Below are 24,378 nucleotides of genomic sequence, written 5' to 3' on the forward strand. Positions count from 1 at the left end.
GGGACCAGTACAAACCAGACGGTCTGCACCTGGGCAGGACTGGAACCAATGTCCTAGGGGGAGTATTTGTGAGTGCTGTTGGGGAGGAGTTAAACTAATATGGCAGGGGGATGGGAACCTACGCAGAGAGACAGAGGGAAGTAGAATGGGGGCAGAAGCAAAAGATAGAAAGAAGAAAAGTAAAAGTGGAGGGCAGAGAAACCTAAGGCAAAAAGCAAAAAGGGCCACATTACAGCAAAATTTTAAAGGGGCAAAGTGTGTTAGAAAAACAAGCCTGAAGGCTCTGTGTCTCAATGCGAGGAGTATTCGGAATAAGATGGAAGAATTAACTGCACAGATAGCTGTTAACGGGTATGATGTAATTAGCATCATGGAGACATGGCTTCAGGGTGACCAAGGCTGGGAACTCAACATCCAGGAGTATTCAACATTTAGGAAAGATAGACAGAAAGGAAAAGGAGGCGGGGTGGCAATGCTGGTTAAAGAGGAAACTAATGCAATAGTAAGAAAGGACATTAGCTTGGATGATGTGGAATCGGTATGGGTGGAGCTACGGAATACCAAGAAGCAGAAAACGCTAATGGGAGTTGTGTACAGACTACCAAACAGTAGTGGTAAGGTTGGGGACAGCATCAAACAAGAAATTAGGGATGCATGCAATAAAAGTACAGCAGTTATCATGGGTGACTTTAATATACATATTGATTGAGATAACCAAACTGGCAGCAATGCGGTGGAGGAGGATTTCCTGGAGTGTATTAGGGATGGTTTTCTGGACCAATATGTCGAGGAACCAACCAGGGAGCTGGCCATCCTAGACTGGGTGATGTGTAATGAGAAAGGACTAATTAGCAATCTTGTTCTGCGAGATCCCTTGGGGAAGAGTGACCATAACATGGTAGAATTCTTTATTAGGATGGAGAGTGACACAGTTAATTCAGAAACGAGGGTCCTGAATTGGTTTGAGGTGAGAATTGGCTAGAATAGACTGGCAAATGATACTTAAAGGGTTGACGGTGGATAAGCAATGGCAAACATTTAAAGATCACATGGATGAACTTCAGCAATTGTATATCCCTGTCTGGAGTAAAAAATAAAATGGGGAAGGTGGCTCAACCGTGGCTAACAAGGGAAATTAAGGATAGTGTTAAATCCAAGGAAGAGGCATATAAATTGGCCAGAAAAAGCAGCAAACCTAAGGACTGGGAGAAATTTAGAATTCAGCAGAGAAGGACAAAGGGGTTAATAGAGTACGAGAAGAAGCTTGCCAGGAACATAAAAACTGACTGCAAAAGCTTCTATAGATATGTGAAGAGAAAAAGATTAGTGAAGACAAACGTAGGTCCCTTGCAGTTGGATTCAGGTGAATTTATAATGGGGAACAAAGAAATGGCAAACCAATTGAACAAATACTTTGGTTCTGTCTTCACGAAGGAAGACACAAATAACGTTCCGGAAGTACGAGGGGACCGAGGGTCTAGTGAGAAGGAGGAACTGAAGGATACCCTTATTAAGCGGGAAATTGTGTTGGGGAAATTGATGGGATCAAAGGCCGATAAATCTTCGGGGCCTGATAGTCTGCATCCCAGAGTACTTAAGGAAGTGGCCCTAGAAATAGTGGATGTATTGGTGATCATTTTCCGACAGTCTATTGGCTCTGGATCAGTTCCTATGGACTGGAGGGTAGCTAATGTAACACCACTTTTTAAAAAGGGAGGGAGAGAGAAAGCGGGTAATTATAGACCGGTTAGCCTGACACCAGTGGTGGGGAAAATGTTGGAATCAATTATTAAGGATGAAATAGCAGCGCATTTGGAAAGCAGTGACAGAATCGGTCCAAGTCAGCATTGATTTATGAAGGGGAAATCATGCTTGACAAATCTTCTGGAATTTTTTGAGGATGTAACTAGTAGAGTGAACAAGTGAGAACCAGTAGATGTGGTGTATTTGAACTTTCAAAAGGCTTTTGACAAGGTCCCACACAAGAGATTGGTGTGCAAAATCAAAGCACATGGTATTGGGGGTTATATACTGTCATGGATAGAAAACTGGTTGGCAGACAGGAAGCAGAGTGTCGGGATAAACGGGTCCTTTTCAGAATGGCAGGCAGTGAGTAGTGGGGTGCTGCAGAGCTCAGTGCTGGGACCCCAGCCCTTTACAATATACATTAATGATTTGGATGAGGGAATTGAGTGTAATATCTCGAAGTTTGCAGATGACACTAACTGGGTGGCAGTGTGAGCTGTGAGGAGGACGCTAAAAGGCTGCAGGGTGACTTGAACAGGTTAGGTGAGTGGCCAAATGCATGGCAGATGTAGTATAATGTGGATAAATGTGAGGTTATCCACTTTGGTGGCAAAAACACGAAGGCAGATTATTATCTGAATGACGGCAGATTAGGAAAAGGGGAGGTGCAGCAAGACCTGGGTGTCATGGTACATCAGTCATTGAAAGTTGGCATGCAGGTACAGCAGGCGGTGAAGAAGGCAAATGGTATGTTGGCCTTCATATCTAGGGGATTGGAGTATAGGAGCAGGGAGGTCCAGGGCCTTGGTGAGGCCTCACCTGGAATATTGTGTTCAGTTTTGGTCTCCTAATCTGAGGAAGGACATTCTTGCTATTGAGGGAGTGCAGCGAAGGTTCACCAGACTGATTCCCGAAATGGCTGGACTGACATATGAGGAGAGGCTGTATACATTGAAGTTTTGAAGGATGAGAGGGGATCTCATAGAAACATACAAGACTCTGACGGGAATTGACAGGTTAGATGCAGGTACATTGTTCGCGATGTTGGGGAAGTCCAGAACCAAGGGACACAATCTTAGGATAAGGGGTCGGCCATTTAGGACTGAGATGAGGAGAAACTTCTTCACTCAGAGAGTTGTTAACCTGTGGAATTCCCTGCAGCAGAGAGTTGTTGATGCCAGTTCATTGGATGTATTCAAGGGGGAGTTAGATATGGCCCTTACGGCTAAAGGGATCAAGAGGTATGGAGAGAAAGCAGGAAAGGGGTACTGAGGGAATGATCAGCCATGATTTTATTGAATGGTGGTGCAGGCTCAAAAGGCGAATGGCCTATTCCTGCACCTATTTTTTTCTATGTTTTCTATGTTTCTATGTTTCGCCTAGGGGTGTCATGAGCCAGATGGCAAGTCCGTACTCTTTGTCGCCCAGCAGCCAGCTCTGCCCTTCTGGATGTTGCTGAAACATGGCACATATAACGCTCTCACATAGGATGAATGCACCATGAGCGCTCTCAGGGTATGTCGCATCAAATAACAATATGATGCATGACGTCACACATGAGTTGCACATTAACGGAGTGGAAGCCTTTTCTGTTCCTGTTCATCTCGGAATTCTCCACAGGTGCTCGCATGGCAATGTGGGTACAATCAATGCAGCCCTGTACCTTTGGGAAGCCAGCAATCCAGGAGAAGCCCACAGCCCTTTCACGCATTGCTTGGGCAGTCGTAGGGTACTTTATGTAGTCATTCCTCGGGATATATAGTGCAGCATTCACCTGCCGATATGTGTTGCATGTTGATAAATGGCGCACACATCCCCAGTTGTGGCCTGGAATGATCCAGAGGCATAGAATGAAAGTGCAGCTGTAACCTTCACTTCAACTGACAAAGCAGTCCTCCTGATGCTTCTAGGTTGCAGGTCTGCTCTTACTAACTCACAGATCTCAATTACAACGTATGTGCGGTGTCATGTATCTCACATTACTGTATATAACTGTATCTTACCATGCTATACATGACTGTAACTGGATATGACCTGTAACAATAAGCATACCTTACCACCAGGGGTGCACTTGCAGGAGACACTCCATACCTGTCCCACTGAGGTATGTAAAGGGAGGTCTCAGGCAAGTGCAGCACTGGAGAGCTGGAATTAAAGGTGCAGTTCCTGAGTGACCTTGACTTCAGCATGTGTCTCGTGTAAGTCAGTACATTAGAGTCAGGACTTAACAGTGGCGACGAGTTGCGGGACCACAGAATCCACAGAATGGCTATCAACAGCTCAGATGAGGAATACAATGCTGGAGACAATTGGGAGGACATTATAGAAAGGCTCCAGCAAAGCTTTGTGACCAAAGACTGGCTGGGCGACGATATGGCAGACAAGAGAAGAGCCCATCTCTTGACCAGCTGTGGCTCGAAAACATACGCTTTAACGAAAGACCTGCTGGCACCCGAGAAACCAGCAAGCAAATCATTTGAGGAGTTGAGCACACTGGTGAGAGACCACCTGAAGCCAGTGAGCAGCCTACACATGGCCAGACACAGGTTCTACAACTACAGACGCTGTGTGGGCCAAAACATACCCGACTTCGTGGTGGAACTTCGGAGGCTGGCTAGTTCATGTGAGTTCCCCGATGAAGTAAGGAGAGAAGTACTGAGAGACTTTTTTATTGAAGGAATAGGCCACACAGGCATATTCCAAAAGCTTATAGAGATTAAGAACTTGACTGGTCGCACAGATGTTCTTGGCAGGCGAAGAAGCAACGAGCCTGATCTATATTTCGGGTACGACAACCAACGAGGGGTTCACATTGTGAAACAAACCGCTACCCCCACACACAGACAAAGGCAGGAGAGCAGGCCTTCAACAGCAGACAGTGGCGCCAGAAGCCATCAAAATCAAGGGCCACATGAACGGCCAATCACACCTCATCAACCCACAATGCGAGCAATCAACAACAGATTGAGAGAAGCTCAAGGGAGATCAGTCAGACGCAGCTCATCCTTCGGAAACAATGGAAACTGTCTGTGTTGGAGATGTGGGGGGAGGCACATCCAGGATGTGTCGATTTCAGCATGTCGTTTGCAGAAACTGCAACTACACAGGGCATCTGGCTCGCATGTGCAGCAAAACAGCAGCTCGGCTGGTATACGAATCGGAACGGTCAGAAAGCGGACCAGAAGACGGTTGGAACAGTGCACGGGACGCCGAGGTACAGCGGACTAACATGATCAATGTCCACTGTTCTTACACCAAGACGCCTCCAATTATGATGAGTGTTCTACTCAACGAGATACCCATCAACATGGAACTGGACATGTGGGCCAGTCAATCCCTCATGAGCGTTCAACAATTTGAACAGCTGTGGCCGCACAAAAGCAACAGGCCAAAACTCACAAAGATCGACACCAAACTAAGGACTTATACTAAAGAAATCGTCCCAGTCCTTGGCAGCGCCATGCTCTCAGTCACACACAAAGGAATGGTGAACCGACTTTCCCTGTGGATTGTCCCCGGGGATCTCCCAGCCCTGTTGGGAGAAGCTGGCTTGCAGAACTTAATTGGAAATGGGATGATGTTCACGCCATGTCGTCAGAGGAATGGACCTCCTGCTCAACAGTTCTAAGCCGTTTTGAACATCTCTTTCAGCCAGGTGTGGGCACCTTCAAAGGGGCTAAAGTTAGAATCTACATCACACAGAATGTCAGACCGGTCCATCACAAGGCTAGAGCTGTGCCTTATGTGATGAGGGAAAAGATTAAAAACGAACTGGACCGGCTTCTGCGGGAAGGCATAATTTCTCCCATGGAATTCAGCGACTGGGCAAGTCTCATCATCCCCGTCATGAAGCCTGATGGATCCGTGCGAATCTGTGGGGATTACAAGTCTACCATAAACAGAGACCAATACCTGCTGCACAGAGCGGAGGACCGATTTGCCACGTTGGCTGGAGGAAAACTTATCTCAAAACTTGACCTCACATCTGCGTATATGACGCAAGAATTGACCGAAGAGTCTAAGCTACTCAACAACATCAACACACATCGAGGCCTTTTTGTGTACAATCGATGCCCATTCGGCATCAGGTTGGCAGCTGCTATATTCCAGCGCAACATGGAGAGTCTGCTCAAGTCCATCCTGGGGACGGTTGTGTTTCAAGATGACATACTCATCACGGGCAGGGACAAGACTCTCATCTCCGCAATCTTGAGGAAGTACTAAGTCGATTGGATCGGGAAGGCCTCAGAGTTAAGAAATCCAAGTGTCTGTTTCTCACGCCTGAGGTTGAATTTTTGGGCAGAAGGATTGCCGCTGATGGAATCCGCCCACCCGAATCCAAAACCGAAGTGATTCGCCTGGCACCAAGGCCCCGGAATATCTCAGAACTGTACGCCTTTCTCGGGCTACTCAATTACTTTGGGAACTTTATGCAGAACTTGAGCACGCTGCTGGAGCCTCTCCACGTGCTACTCAGAAAGGGGTGCGATTGGTTTTGGGGGGTCGCCCAAGAACGCGCCTTTAATAAGGCACGCAACCTTCTATGTTCCTAGAGTGTTTTAGCCTTTTTTGACCCAGGTAAAAAGTACGGGGTCGGGAGCATTTTACAGCACGTCAATGATGCGGGTAAATTGCAGCCCGTTGCTTATGCCTCCAGGTCACTTTCGCGGGCGGAGCACGGGTACGGTATGGTTGAGAAGGAGGCGCTCGCTTCCGTGTATGGTGTCAAAAAGATGCTCCAATATCTTTTCGGGACCAAGTTTGCATTTGAAACCGACCACAAACCCCTCACGTCCCTACTATCCGAATGCAAGGCAATCAACGCCAACACCTAGGCGCGCATTCAGAGGTGGGCACTCATGCTGGCGGCTTACGATTACACGATAAGGCACAGACCAGGCACAGACAACTGTGCCGACGCACTTAGCAGGCTACCCCTGGCGACCATAGAAGGGTCCGACGAACAAGACTGTGAGATGGTCATGGCAATCAATGCCTTTGAATCCACAGGTTCGGCCATGACGGCTCGCCAAATCAGAGCTTGGACGACCAGCGACCCCATGTTATCTCTCGTTAAAAGATGCGTTTTACCCAGTGACTGGGCAGAGGCTCGCGATGCCTGCCTCGAGGAGGTCAAATCCTTCCATAGGCGCATGCATGAACTCTCACTACAGGCAGACTGCCTGATGTGGGGCAGCCGAGTAATTATGCCCTTACGAGGCAGGGAGGTGTTTGTCCGGGAGCTCCATCGCGAGCACCCGAGGATCGTCCTTATGAAGGCCAAAGCCAGATCTCATGTCTGGTGGCCTGGCATTGACGCGGACTTGGAGCTCTACGTTCGTCGGTGCACCATTTGTGCCCAACTCAGTAATGCCCCCAGGGAGGGCCCCCTAAGCCCCTGGCCCACCAAACCGTGGTCGCGGGTGCATATAGACTATGCGGGCCCATTCATGGGCAAAATATTCCTTGTAGTCGTTGATGCATTTTTAAAATGGATCGAGTGCACCATTTTAAACTCGAGCACCACCTCCACCACTGTGGAGAGCCTTAAAACCATGTTTGCAACGCACGGCATTCCTGACATATTGGTCAGTGATAATGGTCCGTGCTTCACCAGCACAGAATTTCACGATTTTATAGTTAACCACAGTATAAATCATGTTAAGACGCCACCTCTCAAGCCGGCCTCCAATGGCCAGGCGGAGCGAGCAGTGCAGATCATTAAACAAGACATGCTCAGAGTCCAAGGTCCCACACTGCAGAGCCGCCTGTCGCGACAGCTGCTGGCATACAGATCTCGTCAGTATTCGTTGACTGGGGTTCCACCCGCGCAACTATTGATGAAGCGAACCTTAAAGACCAGGCTCTCGTTAATCCTCTCAGACATGCACGAAATTGTTGAGGCTAAGCGTCAAAAGCTAACTGAGTACCGTGACCGAAATTCGAGGGGGAGTTGGAATGAGATAGGGAAAAAAGTGTTTGTGCTAGACTATGGCCGGGGTCCCAAATGGCTTGCAGGGACAGTAACAGATAAAGAGGGAAACAGGCTACTGGTTGTACAAATGGACAATGGCCAAACTGCCGGAGGCATATAGACCAAGTAAAAAGTAGATTCACTGATAATACTGAAGAACCAGAGGCAGACTACAATGTGGAACTCACACAACACCTGGTGGACAGACTGGTGGAACAACCTGAGGAAAGGGCAGTCTCAACAGACAGCCCAGGCGAGATACCAGCAATCACATCGAATGAAAAACAGGCACCAAGGCAAACAACTGAACCACAACTAAGACGCTCCATATGAGAGCGCAGACCACCTGAGAGACTGAATCTATAAAGGCAATAAGACCTTCAGGGAGGGTGATGTCATGTATCTCACATTACTGTATATAACTGTATCTTATCATGCTATACATGACTGTAACTGGATATGACCTGTAACAATAAGCATACCTTACCACCAGGGGTGCACTTGCAGGAGACACTCCATACCTGTCCCACTGAAGTATGTAAAGGGAGGTCTCAGGCAAGTGCAGCACTGGAGAGCTGGAATTAAAGGTGCAGGTCCTGAGTGACCTTGACTTTAGCAAGTGTCTCGTGTAAGTCAGTACATTAGAGTCAGGATTTAACAGTGGCGACGAGTTGCAGGACCACAGAATCCACAGAATGGCTATCAACAGCTCAGATGAGGAATACAATGCTGGAGACAATTGGGATGACTTTATAGAAAGGCTCCAGCAAAGTTTTGTGACCAAAGACTGGCTGGGCGACGATAAGGCAGACAAGAGACGAGCCCATCTCTTGACCAGCTGTGGCTCGAAAACATACGCTTTAACGAAAGACCTGCTGGCACCCGAGAAACCAGCAAGCAAATCATTTGAGGAGTTGAGCACACTGGTGAGAGACCACCTGAAGCCAGCGAGCAGCCTACACATGGCCAGACACAGGTTCTACAACTACAGACGCTGTGTGGGCCAAAACATACCCGACTTCGTGGTGGAACTTCGGAGGCTGGCTAGTTCATGTGAGTTCCCCGATGAAGTAAGAAGAGAAGTACTGAGAGACTTTTTTATTGAAGGAATAGGCCACGCAGGCATATTCCGAAAGCTTATAGAGATTAAGAACTTGACTGGTCGCACAGATGTTCTTGGCAGGCGAAGAAGAAACGAGCCTGATCTATATTTCGGGTACGACAACCAACGAGACATCGGAACAAGGGGTTCACATTGTGAAACAAACCGCTACCCCCACACACAGACAAAGACAGGAGAGCAGGCCTTCAACAGCAGACAGTGGCGCCAGAAGCCATCAAAATCAAGGGCCACATGAACGGCCAATCACACCTCATCAACCCACAATGCGAGCAATCAACAACAGATTGAGAGAAGCTCAAGGGAGATCAGTCAGACGCAGCTCATCCTTCGGAAACAATGGAAACTGTCTGTGTTGGAGATGTGGGGGGAGGCACATCCAGGGTGTGTCGATTTCAGCATGTCGTTTGCAGAAACTGCAACTACACAGGGCATCTGGCTCGCATGTGCAGCAAAACAGCAGCTCGGCTGGTATACGAATCGGAACGGTCAGAAAGCGGACCAGAAGACGGTTGGAACAGTGCACGGGACGCCGAGGTACAGCGGACTAACATGATCAATGTCCACTGTTCTTACACCAAGACGCCTCCAATTATGATGAGGGTTCTACTCAACGAGATACCCATCAACATGGAACTGGACATGTGGGCCAGTCAATCCCTCATGAGCGTTCAACAATTTGAACAGCTGTGGCCGCACAAAAGCAACAGGCCAAAACTCACAAAGATCGACACCAAACTAAGGACTTATACTAAAGAAATCGTCCCAGTCCTTGGCAGCGCCATGCTCTCAGTCACACACAAAGGAATGGTGAACCGACTTTCCCTGTGGATTGTCCCCGGGGATCTCCCAGCCCTGTTGGGAGAAGCTGGCTTGCAGAACTTAATTGGAAATGGGATGATGTTCACGCCATGTCGTCAGAGGAATGGACCTCCTGCTCAACAGTTCTAAGCCGTTTTGAACATCTCTTTCAGCCAGGTGTGGGCACCTTCAAAGGGGCTAAAGTTAGAATCTACATCACACAGAATGCCAGACCGGTCCATCACAAGGCTAGAGCTGTGCCTTATGTGATGAGGGAAAAGATTAAAAACGAACTGGACCGGCTTCTGCGGGAAGGCATAATTTCTCCCATGGAATTCAGCGACTGGGCAAGTCTCATCGTCCCCGTCATGAAGCCTGATGGATCCGTGCGAATCTGAGGGGATTACAAGTCTACCATAAACAGAGACCAATACCTGCTGCACAGAGCGGAGGACCGATTTGCCACGTTGGCTGGAGGAAAACTTATCTCAAAACTTGACCTCACATCTGCGTATATGACGCAAGAATTGACCGAAGAGTCTAAGCTACTCAACAACATCAACACACATCGAGGCCTTTTTGTGTACAATCGATGCCCATTCGGCATCAGGTTGGCAGCTGCTATATTCCAGCGCAACATGGAGAGTCTGCTCAAGTCCATCCCGGGGACGGTTGTGTTTCAAGATGACATACTCATCATGGACAGGGACATCGACTCTCATCTCCGCAATCTTGAGGAAGTACTAAGTCGATTGGATCGGGAAGGCCTCAGAGTTAAGAAATCCAAGTGTCTGTTTCTCACGCCTGAGGTTGAATTTTTGGGCAGAAGGATTGCCGCTGATGGAATCCGCCCACCCGAACCCAAAACCGAAGTGATTCGCCTGGCACCAAGGCCCCGGAATATCTCAGAACTGTACGCCTTTCTCGGGCTACTCAATTACTTTGGGAACTTTATGCAGAACTTGAGCACGCTGCTGGAGCCTCTCCACGTGCTACTCAGAAAGGGGTGCGATTGGTTTTGGGGGGTCGCCCAAGAACGCGCCTTCAATAAGGCACGCAACCTTCTATGTTCCTAGAGTGTTTTAGCCTTTTTTGACCCAGGTAAAAAGTACGGGGTCGGGAGCATTTTACAGCACGTCAATGATGCGGGTAAATTGCAGCCCGTTGCTTATGCCTCCAGGTCACTTTCGCGGGCGGAGCACGGGTACGGTATGGTTGAGAAGGAGGCGCTCGCTTCCGTGTATGGTGTCAAAAAGATGCTCCAATATCTTTTCGGGACCAAGTTTGCATTTGAAACTGACCACAAACCCCTCACGTCCCTACTATCCGAATGCAAGGCAATCAACGCCAACACCTAGGCGCGCATTCAGAGGTGGGCACTCATGCTGGCGGCTTACGATTACACGATAAGGCACAGACCAGGCACAGACAACTGTGCCGACGCACTTAGCAGGCTACCCCTGGCGACCATAGAAGGGTCCGACGAACAAGACTGTGAGATGGTCATGGCAATCAATGCCTTTGAATCCACAGGTTCGGCCATGACGGCTCGCCAAATCAGAGCTTGGACGACCAGCGACCCCATGTTATCTCTCGTTAAAAGATGCGTTTTACCCAGTGACTGGGCAGAGGCTCGCGATGCCTGCCTCGAGGAGGTCAAATCCTTCCATAGGCGCATGCATGAACTCTCACTACAGGCAGACTGCCTGATGTGGGGCAGCCGAGTAGTTATGCCCTTACGAGGCAGGGAGGTGTTTGTCCGGGAGCTCCATCGCGAGCACCCGAGGATCGTCCTTATGAAGGCCAAAGCCAGATCTCATGTCTGGTGGCCTGGCATTGACGCGGACTTGGAGCTCTGCGTTCGTCGGTGCACCATTTGTGCCCAACTCAGTAATGCCCCCAGGGAGGGCCCCCTAAGCCCCTGGCCCACCAAACCGTGGTCGCGGGTGCATATAGACTATGCGGGCCCATTCATGGGCAAAATGTTCCTTGTAGTCGTTGATGCATTTTTAAAATGGATCGAGTGCACCATTTTAAACTCGAGCACCACCTCCACCACTGTGGAGAGCCTTAAAACCATGTTTGCAACGCACGGCATTCCTGACATATTGGTCAGTGATAATGGTCCGTGCTTCACCAGCACAGAATTTCACGATTTTATAGTTAACCACAGTATAAATCATGTTAAGACGGCACCTCTCAAGCAGGCCTCCAATGGCCAGGCGGAGCGAGCAGTGCAGATCATTAAACAAGACATGCTCAGAGTCCAAGGTCCCACACTGCAGAGCCGCCTGTCGTGACAGCTGCTGGCATACAGATCTCGTCAGTATTCGTTGACTGGGGTTCCACCCGCGCAACTATTGATGAAGCGAACCTTAAAGACCAGGCTCTCGTTAATCCTCTCAGACATGCACGAAATTGTTGAGGCTAAGCGTCAAAAGCTAACTGAGTACCGTGACCGAAATTCGAGGGGGAGTTGGAATGAGATAGGGAAAAAAGTGTTTGTGCTAGACTATGGCCGGGGTCCCAAAAGGCTTGCAGGGACAGTAACAGATAAAGAGGGAAACAGGCTACTGGTTGTACAAATGGACAATGGCCAAACTGCCGGAGGCATGTAGACCAAGTAAAAAGTAGATTCACTGATAATATTGAAGAACCAGAGGCAGACTACAATGTGGAACTCACACAACACCTGGTGGACAGACTGGTGGAACAACCTGAGGAAAGGGCAGTCTCAACAGACAGCCCAGGCGAGATACCAGCAATCACATCGAACGAAAAACAGGCACCAAGGCAAACAACTGAACCACAACTAAGACGCTCCATATGAGAGCGCAGACCACCTGAGAGACTGAATCTATAAAGGCAATAAGACCTTCAGGGAGGGTGATGTCATGTATCTCACATTACTGTATATAACTGTATCTTATCATGCTATACATGACTGTAACTGGATATGACCTGTAACAATAAGCATACCTTACCACCAGGGGTGCACTTGCAGGAGACACTCCATACCTGTCCCACTGAAGTATGTAAAGGGAGGTCTCAGGCAAGTGCAGCACTGGAGAGCTGGAATTAAAGGTGCAGGTCCTGAGTGACCTTGACTTTAGCAAGTGTCTCGTGTAAGTCAGTACATTAGAGTCAGGATTTAACAGTGGCGACGAGTTGCAGGACCACAGAATCCACAGAATGGCTATCAACAGCTCAGATGAGGAATACAATGCTGGAGACAATTGGGATGACTTTATAGAAAGGCTCCAGCAAAGTTTTGTGACCAAAGACTGGCTGGGCGACGATAAGGCAGACAAGAGACGAGCCCATCTCTTGACCAGCTGTGGCTCGAAAACATACGCTTTAACGAAAGACCTGCTGGCACCCGAGAAACCAGCAAGCAAATCATTTGAGGAGTTGAGCACACTGGTGAGAGACCACCTGAAGCCAGCGAGCAGCCTACACATGGCCAGACACAGGTTCTACAACTACAGACGCTGTGTGGGCCAAAACATACCCGACTTCGTGGTGGAACTTCGGAGGCTGGCTAGTTCATGTGAGTTCCCCGATGAAGTAAGAAGAGAAGTACTGAGAGACTTTTTTATTGAAGGAATAGGCCACGCAGGCATATTCCGAAAGCTTATAGAGATTAAGAACTTGACTGGTCGCACAGATGTTCTTGGCAGGCGAAGAAGAAACGAGCCTGATCTATATTTCGGGTACGACAACCAACGAGACATCGGAACAAGGGGTTCACATTGTGAAACAAACCGCTACCCCCACACACAGACAAAGACAGGAGAGCAGGCCTTCAACAGCAGACAGTGGCGCCAGAAGCCATCAAAATCAAGGGCCACATGAACGGCCAATCACACCTCATCAACCCACAATGCGAGCAATCAACAACAGATTGAGAGAAGCTCAAGGGAGATCAGTCAGACGCAGCTCATCCTTCGGAAACAATGGAAACTGTCTGTGTTGGAGATGTGAGGGAAGGCACATCCAGGGTGTGTCGATTTCAGCACACCGTTTGCAGAAACTGCAACTACACAGGGCATCTGGCTCGCATGTGCAGCAAAACAGCAGCTTGGCTGGTGTACGAATCGGAAGGGTCGGAAAGCGAACCAGAGGATGGTTGGAACAGTGCAAGGGACGCCGAGGTACAGGGGATTAACACAATCAATGTCCACTGTTCTTACACCAAGACGCCTCCAATTATGATGAGGGTTCTACTCAACGAGATACCCATCAACATGGAACTGGACACGGGGGCCAGTCAATCCCTCATGAGCGTTCAACAATTTGAACAGCTGTGGCCGCACAAAAGCAACAGGCCAAAACTCACAAAGATCGACACCAAACTAAGGACCTATACTAAAGAAATCGTCCCAGTCCTTGGCAGCGCCATGCTCTCAGTCACACACAAAGGGATGGTGCACCGACCTTCCCTGTGGATTGTCCCCGGGAATCTCCCAGCCCTGTTGGGGAGAAGCTGACTAGCAGAACTTAATTGGAAATGGGATGATGTTCACGCCATGTCATCAGAGGAATGGACCTCCTGCTCAACAGTTCTAAGCCATTTTGAACATCTCTTTCAGCCAGGTGTGGGCACCTTCAAAGGGGATAAAGTTAGAATCTACATCACACAGAATTCCAGACCGGTCCATCACAAGGCTAAAGCTGTGCCTTATGTGATGAGGGAAAAGATTAAAAACGAACTGGACCGGCTTCTGCGGGAAGGCATAATTTCTCCCATGGAATTCAGCGACTGGGCAAGTCCCATCGTCCCCATCATGAAGCCTGATGGATCCGTGCGAATCTGTGGGGATTACAAGTCTACCATAAACAGAGACCAATACCCGCTGCCCAGAGCGGTGGACCGATTTGCCACGTTGCCTGGAGGAAAACTTATCTCGAAACTTGACCTCACATCTGCGTATATGACGCAAGAATTGACCGAAGAGTCTAAGCTACTCAACAACATCAACACACATCGAGGCCTTTTTGTGTACAATCGATGCCCATTCGGCATCAGGTTGGCAGCTGCTATATTCCAGCGCAACATGGAGAGTCTGCTCAAGTCCATCCCGGGGACGGTTGTGTTTCAAGATGACATACTCATCATGGACAGGGACATCGACTCTCATCTCCGCAATCTTGAGGAAGTACTAAGTCGATTGGATCGGGAAGGCCTCAGAGTTAAGAAATCCAAGTGTCTGTTTCTCGCGCCTGAGGTTGAATTTTTGGGCAGAAGGATTGCCGCTGATGGAATCCGCCCACCCGAATCCAAAACCGAAGTGATTCGCCTGGCACCCAGGCCCCGGAATGTCTCAGAACTGTACGCCTTTCTCGGGCTACTCAATTACTTTGGGAACTTTATGCAGAACTTGAGCACGCTGCTGGAGCCTCTCCACGTGCTACTCAGTAAGGGGTGCGATTGGTTTTGGGGGGACGCCCAAGAACCTGCCTTCAAAAGGCACGCAACCTTCGATGTTCCTAGAGTGTTTTAGCCTTTTTTGACCCAGGTAAAAAGTTAGTCCTTACGTGTGATCCGTCATCGTACGGGGTCGGGAGCGTTTTACAGCACGTCAATGATGCGGGTAAATTGCAGCCCGTTGCTTATGCCTCCAGGTCACTTTCGCGGGTACAGTATGGTTGAGAAGGAGGCGCTCGCGTCCGTGTATGGTGTCAAAAAGATGCACCAATATCTTTTCGGGGCCAAGTTTGCATTAGAAACTGACCACAAACCCCTCACGTCCCTACTATCCGAATGCAAGACAATCAACGCCAACGCCTCGGCGCGCATTCAGTGGTGGACACTCATGCTGGCGGCTTACGACTACACGATAAGGCACAGACCAGGCACAGACAACTGTGCCGACGCACTTAGCAGGCTACCCCTGGCGACCACAGAAGGGTCCGACGAATAGGACTGTGAGATGGTCATGGCAATCAATGCCTTTGAATCCACAGGTTCGGCCATGACGGCTCGCCAAATCAGAGCCTGGACGACCAGCGACCCCATGTTATCTCTAGTTAAAAGATGCGTTTTACCCGGTGACTGGGCAGAGGCTCGCGATGCCTGCCTCGAGGAGGTCAACCCCTTCCATCGGCGCATGCATGAACTCTCACTAAAGGCAGACTGCCTGATGTGGGGCAGCCGAGTAGTTATGCCCTTACGAGGCAGGGAGGTGTTTGTCCGGGAGCTCCATCGCGAGCACCTGGGGATCGTCCTTATGAAGGCCATAGCCAGATCTCATGTCTGGTGGCCTGGCATTGACGCGGACTTGGAGCTCTACGTTCGTCGGTGCACCATTTGTGCCCAACTCAGTAATGCCCCCAGGGAGGGCCCCCTAAGCCCCTGTCCCTGGCCCACCAAACCGTGGTCGCGGGTGCATGTAGACTATGCGGGCCCATTCATGGGCAAAATGTTCCTTGTAGTCGTTGATGCATTTTCAAAATGGATCGAGTGCACCATTTTAAACTCGAGCACAACCTCCACCACTGTGGAGAGCCTTAAAACCATGTTTGCAACGCACGGCATTCCTGACATATTGGTCAGTGATAATGGTCCGTGCTTCACCAGCACAGAATTTCACGATTTTATAGTTGACCACGGTATAAATCACGTTAAGACGGCACCTCTCAAGCCGGCCTCCAATGGCCAGGCGGAGCGAGCAGTGCAGATCATTAAACAAGTCATGCTCAGAGTCCAAGGTCCCATGCTGCAGAGCCGCCTGTCGCGACAGCTGCTGGCATACAGATCTCGTCCGCATTCGTTGACTGGGGTTCCCCCCGCGCAACTATTGATGAAACGAACCTTAAAGACTAGGCTCTCGTTAATCCTCCCAGACATGCATGAAATTGTTGAGGCTAAGCTTCAAAAGCTAACTGAGTACCGTGACTGAAATTCGAGGGGGAGTTGGAATGAGATAGGGAAAAAAGTGTTTGTGCTAAACTATGGCCGGGGTCCCAAATGGCTTGCAGGGACAGTAACAGATAAAGACGGAAACAGGCTACTGGTTGTACAAATGGACAATGGCCAAACCTGCCGGAGGCATGTAGACCAAGTAAAAAGTCGATTCACTGATAATACTGAAGAACCAGAGGCAGACTACAATGTGGAACTCACACCATACCTGGTGGATAGACAGGTGGAACAACCTGAGGAAAGGGCAGTCTCAACAGACAGCCCAGGCGAGATACCAGCAATCACATCGAACGAAAAACAGGCACCAAGGCAAACAACTGAACCACAACTAAGACGCTCCATACGAGAGCGCAGACCACCTGAGAGACTGAATCTATAAAGGCAATAAGACCTTCAGGGAGGGTGATGTCATATATCTCACATTACTGTATATAACTGTATCTTAACATGCTATACATGACTGTAACTGGATATGACCTGTAACAATAAGCATACCTTACCACCAGGGGTGCACTTGCAGGAAACACTCCATACCTGTCCCACTGAGGTATGTAAAGGGAGGTCTCAGGCAAGTGCAGCACTGGAGAGCTGGAATTAAAGGTGCAGGTCCTGAGTGACCTTGACTTCAGCAAGTGTCTCGTGTAAGTCAGTACATTAGAGTCAGGACTTAACATGCGGAAACGCAGCCTTCTCGCACAGTCTGCATCACTCAGGTGCAGGTATGAACACCTGTCTCGATATACCCAACATGGGTAAGGTCTCCTGCCCATCATCCTACATGCTCTGAGGTTCCTCATGCAATGACGTTGAATCAATTGCCTCCTCCACAGCACCATCAGGCAGAAGGCTTGCAGGAAGTTGGCATTGTCAGTATTGCCCCCATGATTAAATTGTACCTTTGCAAGAAACTCAAAACAGCAGGTCAAGGACTTTATTCTCTCTCTTCCCAAGGTCGACGCCCTAGTATGGACCATACCCAGGTCTGCGCATGCGCAGTAGGCTTGCTTAGAACGCGAAGCTAGGCATTCAAATGAGGACATTTGGGGCAACCAAGTCTAATGCAATTCTTTAATTTTAGATTTTTTTCAAAGTACCACCCCACCACCAACCGAATGTCTCCTCACCGGGCTCAAGGGTCAGCCGGCGGAATTGCTCCCTTGCCCAAATACAGTGACTCAGCAAACACCCAACCCCCACTCCCCCCCACTCCCGCCGAACCCTGGGGCTTCTTTTGATGCTGCCCCATAATGTAAGGGTTCTCATCCCTTCAGTTCAGCTTCCACACAGCCTAACCACCTCCCCCCACCGGGCTTCTTTTGAAGCCAAGCCCCGAGACCCTGTGTCAAGGTGAGGGACCAATTCTGCCAGCCAACGCTCCAACCCTCAAGCCCGATGAGGAGATGGGCCCAGTCGGTAAACTCTAACGCTTGCAATAACTGGCCGCTAACTGAGGCTATAGGCAATCAGAAATCCAACCCTATAAATGGAGAATTTGAAATGCTCCATAAAAACAACACTGTGTTGGTCTGTCAGTCTTCTGACTAAATATACAAGAGGAAGCAGAAAACAGAAATAAAATTAGATATCTGCCGGATCATTGAATAACTGCCTTTTATTTTGTAATAAGCTAGCTTAATCAGAGCAAGTTGGTATGCTATCAAAAGCCCCCAGAACTCTTGGGAAACCAATACCAAAGTGCTTGGTGTGTCTGTATTTTAGAAACATCGTTGTTCTTTTCTGCAGTGCAGTGACGTGGTGGATATATAGGTGCACATGTGCAGTAACTGATGCCAGTGTAATTGCTGAATTGAAAAGGAGGAAAGACATCAGATCTCTCAGAAATTTCTCAAAGTACTTCTCACAACAGAATATGAGGGATGAGTTTGTGCTCACAAGATGACAGTTATGCATGGGCTCAATTTTTCCAGTTATCTGCGCCGTTATTTTGGCGACACCGCTTTTTTTGGCCTCAATTAAAATATCCAAGTTTCCCCAAAGATTGTGCGCCAGCATAACTCAGTTAGTTACGATTTTTTTTAGGTTAGTTTTTTTGCATTATAGGGGGCGTAACCTGATGTTTGGGTCAGTTTTTCCACATTTATGCTAGTTTGGCCAAATTACATTTTTCCTAGGATGGCGTATGTGACCATTCCCAAAAAACCTTCTGGGCGCTTAAGAAAAACCAGCACACATTAAAAAATTGACGCAGAATGAAGCCATTGTTTTTATGCAAAGTTTTGGAGGTAGTCAAGAACACATTAAATATGCATCATGAAGCTTAATGTTTTCAAACTTAAAATGCAGGAAATGAAAGTCTATGCAATTGTTTAATGTTGGATTTTGTTCAAAGTGCCACGCAAACCATTAGCGCCTGGCTGCTGACAATCACTTCGATCATGACGTATTCCTGGTGCAACACGCATGTTTGCGCCGCGATCGGTAAATTCGGTGCGTGCGCCTCATTGAGCGCCCGCCAATAACAACATCTGGAAAAAAAGTCGGTACAGGCTTGCAGAGTCGTTAATTGGTGGCTACTTAAAGGTCTGAGGTCACAGTCAGTGCAACATTTACACAGAGCACGGTGCGTGAGCCCCCGAGTTTGCAGCAGCAGACAGATATAATAGCACAGATTGAAAACAAGTGATTTTGAAAACTTTAATGGGTGCATTACTATGCCGTAACTTTAAGACTCGGCTTTTCTTGGGATCTGATTTGGAGTTGCGCGCATGTGCAATGGGTCTGCAAAAAGTAACAACCAAACTTTTGTTATCGCCCCCCCCCGCCCAGTTCTGGTATGTAACAGCTGATTTAGCGCCCCTGTCAGCTCTTCGACCGATTCTGCTGAATTTCTCGGCGGGAGGCGTAAACTTTTTCAAGGTGCTAAAAGTACTACTCCGTCTGGATTAACAGCGCAACAGAGGCACGCCGAATTTCCCCCCATTATGTTTAGAGGGAGGTAAGGCAGATATATTTGTTGATACTGTCAACAATTGCGTCCTTCCTCAATATGTTGGAGACAAGACTGCAGATTTAGCCCTTACCAATGTTTGAAACACCTTTGGTCACGGTGTAGTTGAAATTATGCTGTGTTATATTAGTATCTAATGAATAAATACATTTGTATGAAATCCCTTTCTCCCCTGTTTTGACAAAGATATTAATCTGTTTATTAACCTGTTTAAAATAAATGGCACAATGCCTATTTAAAGCAGTGGACTTCAGCGATTGTGTCAACATGTTCATTGCAAATAGTGCACACAGTGCAATTTCACATCTGATCTCCATGTGGGGGGAGGAGAACATCTGGGTAATAATGATCATTGTATGTTCAGATTTCAGCAGGTTCGGCAAACCACTGTGGCAAGCAATGTTAGTGCCAGATATCAGCAGGGGCTGGTTTTCATGGAGGAGGGAAGATCTAGGTAAGGTAGATTGGGATATGTTACCAAGCAATGTCATAACTATGATATCGATGAAAAATTGAGGTTATTTTAATTATTTTAAAATGCGAAAGAATATAAGAACATAAGAACATAAGAAATAGGAACAGGAGTAGGCCATACGGCTCCTCGAGCTTGCTCCGCCATTCTATAAGATCTGATCTGATCATGGACTCAGCTCCACTTGCCTGCCCATTCCCCATAACCCCTTATCCCCTTGTCGCTTAAGAAACTGTCTATTTCTGTCTTAAATTTATTCAATGTCCCAGCTTCCACAGCTCTCTGAGGCAGCGAATTCCACAGATTTACAAACCTCTGAGAGAAGAAATTCTTCCTCATCTCAGTTTTAAATGGGCGGTCCCTTATTCTAAAATCATGTCCTCTAGTTCTAGTCTCCCCCATCAGTGGAAACATCCTCTCTGCATCCACCTTGTCAAGTCGCCTCATAATCTTATACGTTTCGATAAGATCACCTCGCATTCTTATGAATTCCAATGAGTAGAGGCCCAACCTACTCAACCTTTCTTCATAAGTCAACCCACTCATCTCCGGAATCAACCGAGTGAACATTCTCTGAACTGCCTCCAAAGCAAGTATATCCTTTCGTAAATATGGAAACCAAAACTGCACACAGTATTCCAGGTGTGGCCTCACCAATATCCCGTATAGCTGTAGTAAGACTTCCCTGCTTTTATACTCCATCCTCTTTGCAATAAAGGCCAAGATTCCATTGGCCTTCCTGATCACTTACTGTACCTGCATACTAACCTTTTGTGTATCATGCACAAGTACCCCCAGGTCCCACTGTACTGCAGCACTATGCAATCTTTCTCCATTTAAATAATAACTTGCTGTTTGATTTTTTTCTGCCAAAGTGCATGACCTCACACTTTCCAACATTATACTCCATCTGCCAAATTTTTGCCCATTCACTTAGCCTGTCTATGTCCTTTTGCAGATTCTTTGTGTCCTCCTCACTGTAGGGGAGAATGAAAACCCCCTCATTTTACCCAGAAGGAAAAGGGCTGTGGGATCGGTCTGTGCTGTGAATTGAAACCGAGACGGTTTGACCTTGGCAGAGCAGTGATTGGACGGGGGATGACACCAGAGGGCCAATGGTGGGACAGAGTCAGCCCGAAGCATGGGGCTTTCAAGCCAATGGGAGAGAACTTGCTCGAAAACTGTGGGATTGACTCATAGCCATTATCGGGCTATTGTCTTCCCCATGTTTACACTATGGAAGGAAATTATGCAGACTTTCAGAAAACTAGGGAACCCAAAACAAACCAAGGACCTACACAATGGCTACAGGAGGCCAATCCAATCAACACCTACTGAAACCTTGAGTAGGTTAGAAAAACTGAATTGGAGGAAAATTATGCAGATCTTCAGAAACCAGGGAACCCAAAACAACCCAAGGGCCTACACAATGGCTACAGGAGGCCAACGCAATCAACACCTACTCAAACCTTGAGTAGGTTAACATCAGTGGAAAAAACCCGCAATAATCTAAAACTGCTGCATTTTTCAAAATCACAAAGCCCACCAATGGGAAGGATCGATTTCAGCAGGAGAGGCGGACTGGATAATCTGGCTATAAAAAGGGGTTTCTGACGTAGTGTGTGTGCTTCCCTGCTCTCGTGATCCAACAACCAGTAAGCCTCTCGACACTGAAGGGAAACCAGTGTCCGAAGACACCGAAGAGAGAAGATAGAAGATAGAAGACTGCAGAAGGCACAGTAGTGAGTATAACCTCTGGTCCCCGGAACTCCCAACTCAGTTAGGCCAGGAAAGGTGGGAGGTTGGGCATTGTACTGCTAAACTTGTGTAAAGATTTTCGTTGTGTCCGTTTAGTGGGATTTAGGGGGATTGTTTTGTTGGTGTATTGCTGTTTGTTGAGATACACCTTGTCAAATAAATTGGAAGCCTAAGTTCCTCTTGGAATCACCTTGTCTCAGTTCTATTGTATTACATCTCCTGATCATGAGTCTTATGTCAGAACAGTGTAAGGGAAGCTAGGAGTGCCTCGAAAACACTAAACTGTGTGTCACAAGCTAGGGGAGAAGGGGTTAGGAGTGTTTGACACTCACAGGTGCCTCACAGGCTAAGCATAAGCTGTGGGGACGCACGAGTCTCAAAACCCCTTTCATAAGCTGTGGACCCAGTCTCTCCAGGGGTACTCTTGCAGCACTCAGGGTACTTCACAGGCCAGGCATAAGCTGTGAGGGCAGAAGCCCAGAGAGTGACACCCAAGGCACAACACACTCCCTGAGAACCCTTACAGAACATAGTGACCGCGGCAGGACATAAGCAAACAGGAGATGTTAATATAACAAATGAGGTGATAAGAGAGGAAACTAAAATGGAGGAGAGAATTTCCTCATACATTTTTGGCAAGGTGAACTTCACCAAACCTTGGGTGCAAGCCCTCACTCGGGCAGAGCGCCCAGTGGATGCTGCTGCCCAGTGGACAGCAGGGAAGGACCACAACCACAGGGTGGAAAAGGCCATCTGGCTTATCTGCTTCACCCGCCAAGTCCGAAAGCTCGACCAGCGGGTGAAGGACTTGGAACAGAGTCTTCAGAAATCAGAGGAGCTCTCTGCTATCCGGGCTGCGGTTGGGGACAACCTGCTGGCCGAATTAGCTGAGGAGCAGCACGGGAACCGGCAGTTGGAGGAGACCTTCCGAAATAGCCGGGACTATCTTCAGTGTCAGGTCACTGAGGCCAAGGAGTGAGGGGTCCCTCCGGGTGCAGAACTCTCGGTACACCCAGAAAATTTGGGAACTAGAGAATAAATTAAAAGATGTACAGGCAGCCTATAAAGTGGCCAGTAGCAGTGAATTTGCAGATCACGGTCCCTGCTAGGAGAGGATTAAAACTCTCACCCACGCTCTATCCCAGGCAAAGGGGATGGTCGCCCTGATAGGACCTGGAGAGTCCACAGGGGACAAAGGAGAGTATTGGGGGGTAGAGGAGAATCCAAAGGCGAGAGACGCCCGACTACCTCCTGAGGCACCGGTGGTTTGTCCGGTAGGGTACCAGGAGGAGCGGGGCGCGCAGGTAGTAGCATACCCAGGGCTGGGGGCAGGACCAATGTGCCCCGTTCGGCAGCAGGGATGTGAGGCTCCCGCCGAGGGTCAGTTCAAGGCTGGATCAGGCGACCAGGCACTGTCTGCTGCATCGGATATGGTGGGACAGCCGGAGGTAGAGGGACCAGCGCAGAAAGATCCTGGACCAGGGCGGATGTGCCCGGTCAGGCAGCGCAAGTACGGTCCTCCACAGGGAGGTGGCCAAGGTCATGGAGCGCTGGAGAGCGATTTTATTATTCCCCATGGAGTTCAATCACTCAGGGCCATGGTGGCCCATTTGGCCAAACTCACTCGCAGTGGGGACCCGTCTATCCACTTCATGGAGGTGATGCAGGCAGGGGAAATTAATGGGTGCGACGAGGAAGAGACAGCCAAGCTGCTGCTCTTCTCTCTGGACAGCAAATTGTACCAGGCCCTACCGGCAGAATGCCGGAGGGGCAGCACACATTTACTGAGGCCCAGAGGGCCGTCCTTGAGGCTATGGGCTTCGATGACGGCAGTCCTTTCGAACGGGTCGAAAGGACAAGGCAGCTTGCAGGGGAAACCCCGCAGGCGTTTGTGGACAGGCTGTGGGTGGTATACCACGCAGCCTGTGGGGTGCTCCTCGACCGGGCGAATCTTTCCGCGGTACAGACTGGCCGCTGGCTGAGGATGCTGGTGGCAAACTGCTTGCCCTGGCTCAAGGCCAGGGCAGAACTGTGGTTCGATTCCCGGGACCCCAACCTCACCAAGGAAGCAGTGGTCAGGCAACTGGCACTGGTCCAACGGAATGGAGGAGGGGAGGAGGAGAAAACCTCCAAAGGTCGGGTAAATGAAGTAAAACCCAACCCGATTCCCAAAAGGGAATGGCACCAGGAGGGTGGCCGCTCGTCTAATAAGGAGGGAGTGTGCTACGGGTACGGGAAAGCTGGGCATTTTAAAAGGGATTGCAGGAGCCCAGTAAAGAGATATGGGGGGAGAAGTCCTTCAGGAGCCGCCCAGAGTGGGGGAAGTGGAGCGAGCTCCTCACCATCCCTTGACGAGATAGTAGCTGCAGTGAGGAAGCACTGGAGGGGACTGGGATGGTAGCCACGGCAACAGGCAGGGAAGCACCAGCAACCCTGCCAGTATAGAGGCCGTGACTAGCCCAGACCCAGCCTGCATAGTTGTGCCCACTAGAATACGATCCCTGGGGACGACCCTGGGTCAAGATGGAGGTTGAGGGTGTATTGGGTACTTACCTTTTGGACACTGGTGCTTCCAGCACGATAGTCCATTCGGAGGACCCCGCAACCTCACCTC

This window comes from Pristiophorus japonicus, chromosome 15 (genome assembly GCF_044704955.1).
Source record: "Pristiophorus japonicus isolate sPriJap1 chromosome 15, sPriJap1.hap1, whole genome shotgun sequence".
In the NCBI taxonomy this organism is placed as follows: domain Eukaryota; kingdom Metazoa; phylum Chordata; class Chondrichthyes; family Pristiophoridae; genus Pristiophorus; species Pristiophorus japonicus.